Source organism: Heptranchias perlo, unplaced genomic scaffold (assembly GCF_035084215.1).
Source record: "Heptranchias perlo isolate sHepPer1 unplaced genomic scaffold, sHepPer1.hap1 HAP1_SCAFFOLD_43, whole genome shotgun sequence".
In the NCBI taxonomy this organism is placed as follows: domain Eukaryota; kingdom Metazoa; phylum Chordata; class Chondrichthyes; order Hexanchiformes; family Hexanchidae; genus Heptranchias; species Heptranchias perlo.
In genome coordinates, this window is record NW_027139442.1 from 3,395,658 (window position 1) to 3,405,898 (window position 10,241).

General features: G+C 44.4%; 2 non-coding genes across 2 annotated transcripts; both read left to right on the forward strand.

Annotated features, from left to right (window-relative positions):
• Nucleotides 1-218: 218 nt before the first annotated feature.
• trnaa-cgc (transfer RNA alanine (anticodon CGC)) lies at nucleotides 219-290 on the forward strand. Its single transcript has one exon. It is a non-coding gene; the product is annotated as a tRNA-Ala (tRNA).
• A 468-nt stretch (nucleotides 291-758) lies between these two features.
• On the forward strand, nucleotides 759-830 carry trnaa-ugc (transfer RNA alanine (anticodon UGC)). The gene has a single exon. It is a non-coding gene; the product is annotated as a tRNA-Ala (tRNA).
• Nucleotides 831-10,241: the final 9,411 nt, after the last annotated feature.

Sequence of the window (10,241 nt, forward strand, 5' to 3'; positions counted from 1 at the left end):
CCGGCAATGCATTCCAGAGACTCACTACTGCCTGGGAAATGAAGAACCGCTTAACATCCAGACTATTCTTACCTCTGTGTTGTCTGAACACCTGTTCCCTGCTCCTCCCCAATCTTTGAAACTGGAAATAATCTATCACGCGTCATACCCAACTTGGGTAGCCTCATAAAATGAGAACAATCAGTTCTTCTTTCCTTGGGTAGCTATTTATTTTATCTGGGGATGTAGCTCAGTGGTAGAGCGCATGCTTCGCATGTATGAGGTTCTGGGTTCAATCCCCAGCATCTCCAAAAAATATTTTTTTCAATAGAATGAACCACAGGAAAGGCGAATCGCGCTTTCTGAGCGCAGCGAATTGCAACTTCTGAGGCTCCACAAGCATTAAATTGTCCCGGAGCAGGACTTCATCTTACGGTCCGCTCAGCAGCTCAGCTCATAGCAACTGCCGACTGACCGGTATTTGTGACAGTGCAATGTCGAGCGAGCAGTCACAGCTCTTGTTTGACACTCTTTCATTCATCCATCTCACTTTATGATTCAGAGGTTGGATATCAGCCTCGTCACTGACTATTGGCAATTGTATTTTTTTTTCCGCTGACTTTTCTTGGAAAGTTCAAAGTAAAGAGGAGCAGAAACCCCGTGAACTGAAGCAGAGGTTGAACATTTGGAGCACGTGTGACAACTGGGCATCTCGTTGTCCGGGAGAGACAGAGACGAAAGCCCACTTTTTAATTCTAAAGTTGAAGCGGCTTTGCTGTGGGGATGTAGCTCAGTGGAAGAGCGCATGCTTTGCATGTAAGAGGACCCGGGTTCAATCCCCGGTATCTCCAAACGCTTTATGTTTCGAATTTTGAAAAGATCCTTTTGTCCTCACCTCACCTTTGCACACAAAAACAGGAAAGGGTTTCTTCACCTCGAGAAAACCCGAACGCTCTGCATACGATACGATACAATGCAATGGAAGCACGCACACGCCTTTGAAATGGCTACCATCCCGCGGCTGGAAAGCGTGCCCAGTGATAATAACAGAGAAAATGGGATCACCATTCGGCCCTTCGAGCCTGCTCCGCCATTATACATGATCATGGCTGATCCTCCATCTCTATACCATATTCCCGCTCTCTCTCCATACGCTTTGATGCCTTCCGTGTGTGGAAATCTATATTTCTTAAATATATTCAGTGACTTGGCCTCCACCGTCTGAGTGAAGAAATAGATTATTCCCAGTTTCACAGATTGGGGAAGAGCATCGGACTGGCGTTTATACCACACAGAGGTAGGAATAGGCTGGATGTTCGGCGGTTCTTCTTTTCCCAGAGAGTAGTGAGTCTCTGGAATGCATTGCCGGCTGGTGTGGTGGGTGCTGACTCTCTCTCTTTGCCTTCTGGATGCATCTGGACCAGTTCTTGACTGAGGCAGAGATCGCATCATATAGAAATCGAGTGGTTTTACAGTTAACCTGCACATGGTCAGTGTGATCCACTGGACTCGATTTGATCGCCTGAAGGATTCGGGGAGGAATTTCCCAGAATGCCCCCTCCTTATTGGCGCTGGATTTGTTTCTATTTGTCGCCGCTCCCAGGAGATTACAAGTTTCCCGGAGGAGGGGCGGGTGGTGTAGGTGGGAAGTGTCTGGTCACGATGCTCCAGGCATGTGGGGCAGGATTGATGAACCAACTGGTCTTTTCCTGACCATCATGTCCGTCTGTAACGCCAGCTCGTCATGGTTTTTTCAGTGAAGTGATCTTTAAACACAAAACCACACCTGGGGCAATTCCTGCGACCGTCTATAGTGAAATGAGACTAAATGCTCTCCGCGTCTCACCATGCCCTCCTCTGAAGCTCAGGGACTCGAAATATTCTAGCAGGCCTCTGCTACAATGTCCCTGAGCATTTCTAGCCCCGTCCAACCGTAAGCAAAGTGACTTATAACGGAAGCGTTCGAAAAATGTGCCCTGAAATCGGAAGGATGTTTACAGCACAGCCAAAGGAGACTCTCCCTCTCTCCCAGCATTTCTTCTCAACGTCCCCTTTCTCATTGTTCTGAGTGCCGAGGCCTGGTTTCTTCCGTTCACCCACAATTATATCAGATCCGCAAACTTCATGTTTAATTGTCTGGTTGGAGCAGAAAAGGAGATGAATTGAAGCCCAGATAAACCTTGTGTGCCCTCATAAATTGAAGGCAATCAGTTCTGCGTTGGCAATCGCTGCTACATGGGGGTGTAGTTCAGTGGTAGACCGAGGTCTTGGGTTCAATTCCCAGCATTTCTAAACCTATTTTTTCACCAGAATTATCCACAGAAAGGCGAATCTTGATTTCGGAGTGCCGCGGATTCCAACCTCTGAGGCTCCACAAGCATTAAATTGCCCCTGAGCAGGACTTCATCTCACGGTCTCCTCAGCACCTCAGCTCACAGCAGCCGCCGACTGATCGGAATGTGTTACGGTACAATGTCCAGCGAGCAGTCCGAAGAACGGGAACCTGAAACAGAAATAATGGTCAGCACAGTCCAAGGAGACTCTCCCCCCTCTCCCAGACTTTCTTCTCAATGCTCCCTTTCTCATTTATCTGAGTGGGGAGACCTGGTTTCTTCTGTTCAACTACATCTGAATCAGGTCTGCAAACCTCAGGTATAGTTGTCGCCTATGATTAAAGAAGGAGATGCTTTTCAGCCCAATAAATCCTCGGGTGCCCTTAGGAAAGTGAGGCACTCAGTCCTTTTACACTTGGTTAGGGGTCCTTATTATCTGCTGATGTTGCTCAGTGATAGACCGTATGCTTCGCGTGTCTGAGGTCTCAGGTTCTATGCCCAAGCACTTAATCCGGTCAGTCAGCGGCTGCTATGAGCTGAGCTGCTCACGGGACCGTGAGATGAAGGCCTGCTCCGGAACAATTGAATGTTTGTCTCAGAAGTTGTAACTCGCTTTCTTCTCGAAGCACGGTTCGTCTTTCTGTGGGATATTCTGGTGAAAAAACAATTTTAGATGTTTTACGTATGTGAACCCAGAAATATATACACGCAAACGACTGAGCTACAACCCCGATTTCAATAGACATATAACCAAGGGTAGAAGGACTGAGTGTTTACTGTCTTAAGACCACGCAATGATTAACTGGGCTTAAAATCATCTCCTCTTGTACTTCAAGCAGACAACAGCCACATAATCTTGCAGCGGACGGCTGGGCGGAACTAGAAATTCTCAGAAACTTTGTAGCAGAGGCCTGCAAGAATATTTCGAGCCCTTGAGCTTCAGAGGAGAATAACGTGAGACACAGAGACATTGAGACTCGTTTCACCAAAGACAGACGTCGGGCATGCCCCAGTTGTGTGTTTGTGTGAAAATCGCTTCATTGAAAACAACTTGACGAGGTGGAGATGTGGACGAACAAACGGAAATGACGGGTAGTAAAAGACCAGCTGGTCCATTAGTCCTGCCCCTCACTCGTGATTGCTGGAGCATCATTACTGACATTTCCTTCCCTCTCCCCGACCGCACCCTTGTCATCTCCTGGGAGAGAAAAAGATCCTGACTAAAATCCAGGTCCTTTAAGGGATAGAATATACTGGAAAATTCCCCCCCCCCCCCCCGACCCCATCAGTTTATCGAAACCAGTCCAGGAGGTCACATGGATTGTACATACACAAAGGTAAATCCTCTTACCTTTTATATATTGTGACCTCTGCCCCAGCGAAAAACCGGTCCAGCTCCCTGGAGAAGGCAGACAGAGAGTCAGCATCGACCGCACCAGCCAGCAACGCATTCCAGGTGCTCACTACTCACTGGGAAAAGATGAACCGCCTAACGTCCAGCCTATTCCTATCTCTGCGCAGTCCAAACTCTTGTCCCAGGTCCTCCCCAATCTGTCAAAGTGGAATAATCTCTGACTGGCTCCGTAATCCAGCCCTGGGTTCGGAACCATTGATACGGAGCGTGCGCTCTTCCATTGAATGCTATCGTGTGCCGAGCATTAGGTTTTCCTCGACGTAACGGAAGTCTTGCCTCTCCTTGTGTTTGAAGGTGAGATGAATCCAAAAGGATCTTTTCACAATTGCATCCAAAATTCGAAATATAAATAGTGAGCAGGAGAGTAGCAGCCTCCAGGAGGACATAGACAGACTGACAAAAAGGGCAGAGACATGGCAGGTGCAACTTAATGCGGATGACTGCGAATTGATGCACTTTAGGAGGAACTACGTGTAGAGGCAGTAGAATCTAAATGGTACTATTTTGAGGGGGTGGAAGAGCTGAGGGACCTGGAACTGCATATTTACGGATCTTTGAAGGTGACAGGGCAAGTTGATGAGGCGGTTAAGAAAGCTGAAGGGACACTTGGCTTTGTAAATAGGAACATTGAATAAAATGCAAGGAATTCACCCTGAACCTTTACAAATCACTGGTTAGGCCTCAGCTGGAATATGGTGTGCAATTCTGGGCACCAAACTTTATGAAGGATGTCAAGGCCTTGGAGAGGGTACACAGGAGGTTTACCAGGACGATACCAGGGATGAGGACTCATTTATGTGGAGAGATTGGAGAATCTGGGATTGTTCTCTTTACAGCAGAGAGGGTTAAGGCGAGACCTAATACGGGTAGTCAAAACAATGAGTGGTTTTGGTAGAGCAAATAGTGATAAACTGTTTCAACTGGCAAGTGGGTCGGCAACCAGAGGTCAGAGAATTGAAATAATTGTCAAAAGAACTCGAGGGAGAATGAGGAAAAATGTTTTCCCATCCTCGCTGGTAAAAACAAGCTGCTGGAACTTTTCACTCTCCCTCCTTTCCCTCGCTCTCTTTTCCATGGTTCAAACAAACTGATGCTGCAGCATTTGATGTTTACGACAGTTTCCCTCAGACTTTCAAGGCCCAGCTCGGCAGCCGCCTTAAATTTAACCTCATCCCTTATCTCGGCGAACGTACATCATCTCAGTTAAGCTTCGAAAAAATCTGAAGCAAAAATTAAACCTTCCTAACTTGCTCAATCTTCCCAGAATGCAGTCTTGAACAGTCAAGTCTAATCGTTCTGTGTTCCATCCTGTGTTCAACTAAACTCTGTTAATTTAGCAAGTCAAATATTCATGTTGGAAAGTCCAAAATCCTTCACGGGGTAATCATATATTTAATCGAGTGTTGAATACCGAGCCTGAGCTCGTATCAGGCCTCGTTGTGGGGAAAAACCTGGGCAACAGTGACCACGATATTATAAGGTTCCAATAGGTTGATAGAACTAAAGGTACTGATAATTTACAACTCATTCCAGATTTCATTATGGCAAAGTTCACTAAAATGGCACAAGATTTAGAACAGGTTAATTGGCTAAAACTACTGGCTAGTGATGAAAACGATGTAGAATATAAATGTGTTTTTTCAAAACAAGATAAAAAATGTGGAAGACAAATATGTGCCCAAATTCTAAAACGGAAGTGTGGTAAGAAAAGGTAAGGTGGCTGACCGGACACGGACAAAGAGAAGGTTCACTAGATTAATTCCTATGTCACTGATCCTCAAAACCAGAGGATACAGTGATTCTCTATTACTCTATCACTGATCCTCAAAACCAGAGGATACAGTAATTCTCTATTACTCTATCACTGATCATCAAAACCAGAGGATACAGTAATTCTCTAACACTGTATCACTGATCCTCACAGCCAGAGGATGCAGTAACTCTCTATTACTCTATCACTGATCCTCAAAACCAGAGGATACAGTAATTCTCTATTACTCTATCACTGATCCTCAAAACCAGAGGATACAGTAATTCTCTATTACTCTATCAATGATCCTCATAACCAGAGGATACAGTGATTCTCTATTACTCTATCACAGATCCTAACAACCAGAGGATACAGTAATTCTCTATTACTCTATCACTGATCCTCACAACCGGAGGATACAGTAATTCTCGATTACTCTATCACTGATCCTCACAACCAGAGGATGCAGTAATTCTCTATTACTCGATCAAAAGCCTCCATCATTTAAAAATTAAGTCTCCTCTTTACTATTTCCGTAGAAATAATCCCGGTGTTTCAAATCTGTTCTGTTAAAGTTTCCCTTCCCTGGCCTCATTCGAGAGAATTTACATTGTGTCCTCTGTGGCTTCAATATTGTTTCTACAATGGGACGTCAAAACTGGACACTATGTTCTGGAACTACGGGCTTTAACCAAATATAGCTGCATCACAGTCATCATCCCGAGAGAGCAGTAACATCGATTATAAACAAAGAGAAAAAGACAAATAACTAATATTTTTCATCCTCGTCACTGCAGCTGGTCTCATCTTCGATAGAGGACTCCCTAATGGCTTCCTCCCCATTCCTCACAGTTGCACTAACCTGTTTCAATGCGATGTCTGCAGATAAACGAGTTATGTTGTTAGAACGAAACAGTGTCCACGAGTAGTTACCAATGTTAATTTATATCAATAGACCTGTCTATTATATACATCTCTCTCTCGTACAAGAATACTCGCCCAGAAATTACTTTTGCTCATACAGTGGATAACTAATGAACACATTCCAATGAAAGTCAACAAAAACTCGTATTCACAGACCGCCTTTAATATAATAAGATTCCCAAAGTGCTTCACGGAGGAGTGGGTAAAAACGGTCACTAAAGGAATAAGAAGATATTAGGAGGACTGCCGAAATCCTTGGTTAAAGAGTGGGTTTAAGGAGGGTGTAAAAGGAGGAGAAGCAAATAGAGAGACGGAGGGGATAAGGTTGGTTTACGAGAGTTCAGATGTCTGAAGGAATGGCCACCAATAGTGGGATGGAGAGAGCGGAGGATGGTGAAATATAACAATAACTACTTGCATTTAGAGAGCGGATTTAACATAGATAAATCTCCAAAGCCGCATTACTGAGGTATTATCAAACAAAAATCGACCTCCGGCCAAAGAAGGGGATATTAGAACGGATAGTAAAAGTTTGAAGCAAGAGAAGGTTTCCATGGAAGGTCTGAAAGAAGGAAACAACTTTCCTTTATATAGCGACTTTCAAGACCTCCCGACTTCCAAAAAGCTTTCGAATCAATGAAGTACATTGTGATATGTAGTCACTGTGGTAATGTAGGAAACGCTCCAGTCAATTTGCACACATCAAGCTCCCACAAACTGCAATGAGATAAATGACCAGAAAACCGGTTTTAGGAATGTTGGTTGGGGGATAAATATTGCCCAGGACATCGGGGGAACTCGCCTGCTTGTTTTCGAATATTGCCGTGGGATCTTTTACATCTACCTGAGAGGGCAAATAGGCCCTCGGTTTAACGTGTCCTATGAAAGTCAGCACCACAGACAGTACAGTTCTCCCTCAGTACCACAGTGCAGTGTCCGCCTCGATTATGTGCTCAAATCTCTGGGGTGTGACTTGAACTCAAAAACTTCTGACACAACCAGTGGATACAGTAATTCTCTATCACTCTATCAATGATGTTCACAACCAAAGGATACAGTAATTCCCTATTACTCTTTCACTAATCCTCACAACGAGAAGATGCAGTAATTCTGTTTTACTCTATCACTGATCCTCACAACCAGAAGATACAGTAATTCACTATTACTCTATCACTGATCGTCACAACCAGAGAATGCAGCAATTCTCATTTCGTCTATCACTGATTCTCACAACCAGAGGATACAGTAATTCTCTATTAGTCTATCACTGATCCCTTCAATTAGAGGATACAGTAATTCTCTATTACTCCATCACTAATCCTCACAACCAGAGGATACAGTCATTCTCAATTACTCTATCACAGATTCTCATAACCAGAGGATACAGTAATTCTCTATTATCGAAACACTGATCCTCACAACCAGAGGATATATTAATTCTCTATTACTCTGTCACTGATCGTCACAACCAGAGGATATATTAATTTTCTATTACTCTATCACTGATCCTCACAACCAGGGGATACAGTAATTCTCCATTACTCCTTTAAACACCTTCATAATTTAAAATCTAAATCTCCTCTTCTCTATTTCCGTTGAAATAATCCCGTTATTTCAAAACGTTCTCCATCCTCATTCCCTTCCCTGGCCTCATTCGAGAGAACCTGCATTGTGCTCTCGATGGGTTTAATGTTGATCCTATAATGGGGCGTCCAAGCTCCACACCATTCTCTGCAACAGCGGACCAAAGAGAATAACGAATAAAGCTTCACCCTAGTCATCAGCCCCAGACAGCACTGCAACAGAATGTCAGCAAAGAGAAATAAAACCTCCAATAACGAATAAACCTTCATCCAAGTCACTTAGATAGAGGACTCCCTAAAAGCTGCCTCCACAGCCCATTTGCCCACTTTTGACAGCAGTGAATTCAGCCACATCCACGCTCCAGAATGCCCTCCATTTCAGTGAGAAGTCTGTAGAAACACCGAATTATGTTGGTCGAACAAAACAGTGGCCATAACTAGTTGCCAATATTAATTTATTTCAACAAGTCCGTCCATTATATAATCTCTCTGTCTCCCAGAAATTACTTTTGTTCATACAGTGGACATCTAATGAACACATTCCAATGAAAGTCAAGAACAACTCGCATTCACAGACCGCCTTTAATGTAATAAACATTCCCAATGAGCTTTAAGGGTCAGTGGGTTAAAACGGCAGCAAAGGAATAAGAAAATATCAGGTGGACTGGGGAAAACCTTGGTCAACGAGTGAGTTAAAGGAGGGTGTAAAAGGAGGAGAAGCAAATGGAGAGACGGAGGGGATAATGTTGGTTTTCGAGAGTAGAATTTAGATGTCTGGATGAATGGCCACCAATGGTGGGATGAAGAGAGTGGAGGATGGTAAAATATAACAATAACTACTTGTATTTATCGAGCGGATTTAACATAGATAATTTTCCTCGGCGATTTACTGAGGTATAATCAAAAAAAAATGGACCCCTGGTCAAAGAAGGAGATATTAGGAGGGATGACAAAATCATGAAGCAAGAGATGGCTTTCATGGAAGGTCTGAAAGAAGGGAAGAACTTGCATTTATATAGCGCCTTTCAAGACTCCAGAATGTCCCAAAACGCTTTACAATCAACGAAGTAAGTTTTGAAGTGTAGTCACAATGTCGTAAACGCGTCAGCCAATTTGCACACAACAAGCTCCCACAATCTGCAATGAGATAAGTGACCAGAAAACCGGTTTTATAATACGTTGATTGAGGGATAAATATTGCCCAGGACATCGGGGGAACTCGCCTGCTTGTTTTCGAATATTGCCGTGGGATCTTTTACATCTACCTGAGAGGGCAAATGGGCCATCTGTTTACCGTGTCCAATGAAAGTCAGCACCACGGACAGTACAATTCTCCCTCAGTACCAAACTGCAGTGTCAGCCGAGATAATGTGCTCAAATCTCTGGGGTGGGACTTGAACTCAAAAACCTCTGACACAGAGGCCATATTGCTACAACTGAGCAACGGCTGACACCTGAAAAGAGGAGGGGGAGAAGGAGGGGCACAGGAGGGGCATTCTGAAGCGTCGATACGGCAGAAGGCACTGCCGTCAAACTAGGGCAAATAGAATGCACAAGCGGCCTGAGATGGAGGAGCTGAGAGTTTGGGAGAGGCTGTGGGGCTGGAGGAGATAACAGAGATTGAAGGGCTGGGGTTCAGGTTCTGGTGGATTTAAGTATGAGAAAGAATCAAAATAAAATACAAGCTTCGCAGACTGGAAGCAAATGCAGGTCATTAAGGAGTTGGGTGATTTATGAGGAACTCATCAATCAAAAAGAGAAGGTTGAGGATCGATTCTTTGGCCAAGATGTGGAGATTGTGGATCAAAGAGCATGACTTCCCCATTTTTAACTGGATGACATCGTGGCTCAACTAAAAGATAATGTCGCTCTGATAACACAAAGACATTGGAAGGGTGAAGTGAGGCGGTGGTTTTGTCAGCGTCCATCTGAAAGCTGGTCCATTTCTGCGGACGATATCACCAAAAGGCAGCATGTGGATGAGGAAGGAGCCAAGGATAGAACCTTTCGAGACATCAGATATGGTGGGAAGAGAAGCTTCTCCTGGCTATGATCAGATAGGTGAGTGGAACCAGGCGAGGGTAGTCCCACCAAAAGAGCCCAGTGATCGATGAATGAGGCCGTCACAGGTGGATTTCCTGTAGGGGTGGAGGAGAGGGCAGAGATGGGGCGGGGTGGGTCATGGAGGGATTTAAATTCCAGGATGAAATTTTTAAATGTTTGGCGATCGGGAACTTGGAGTCAGTGAGGTCTGTGAG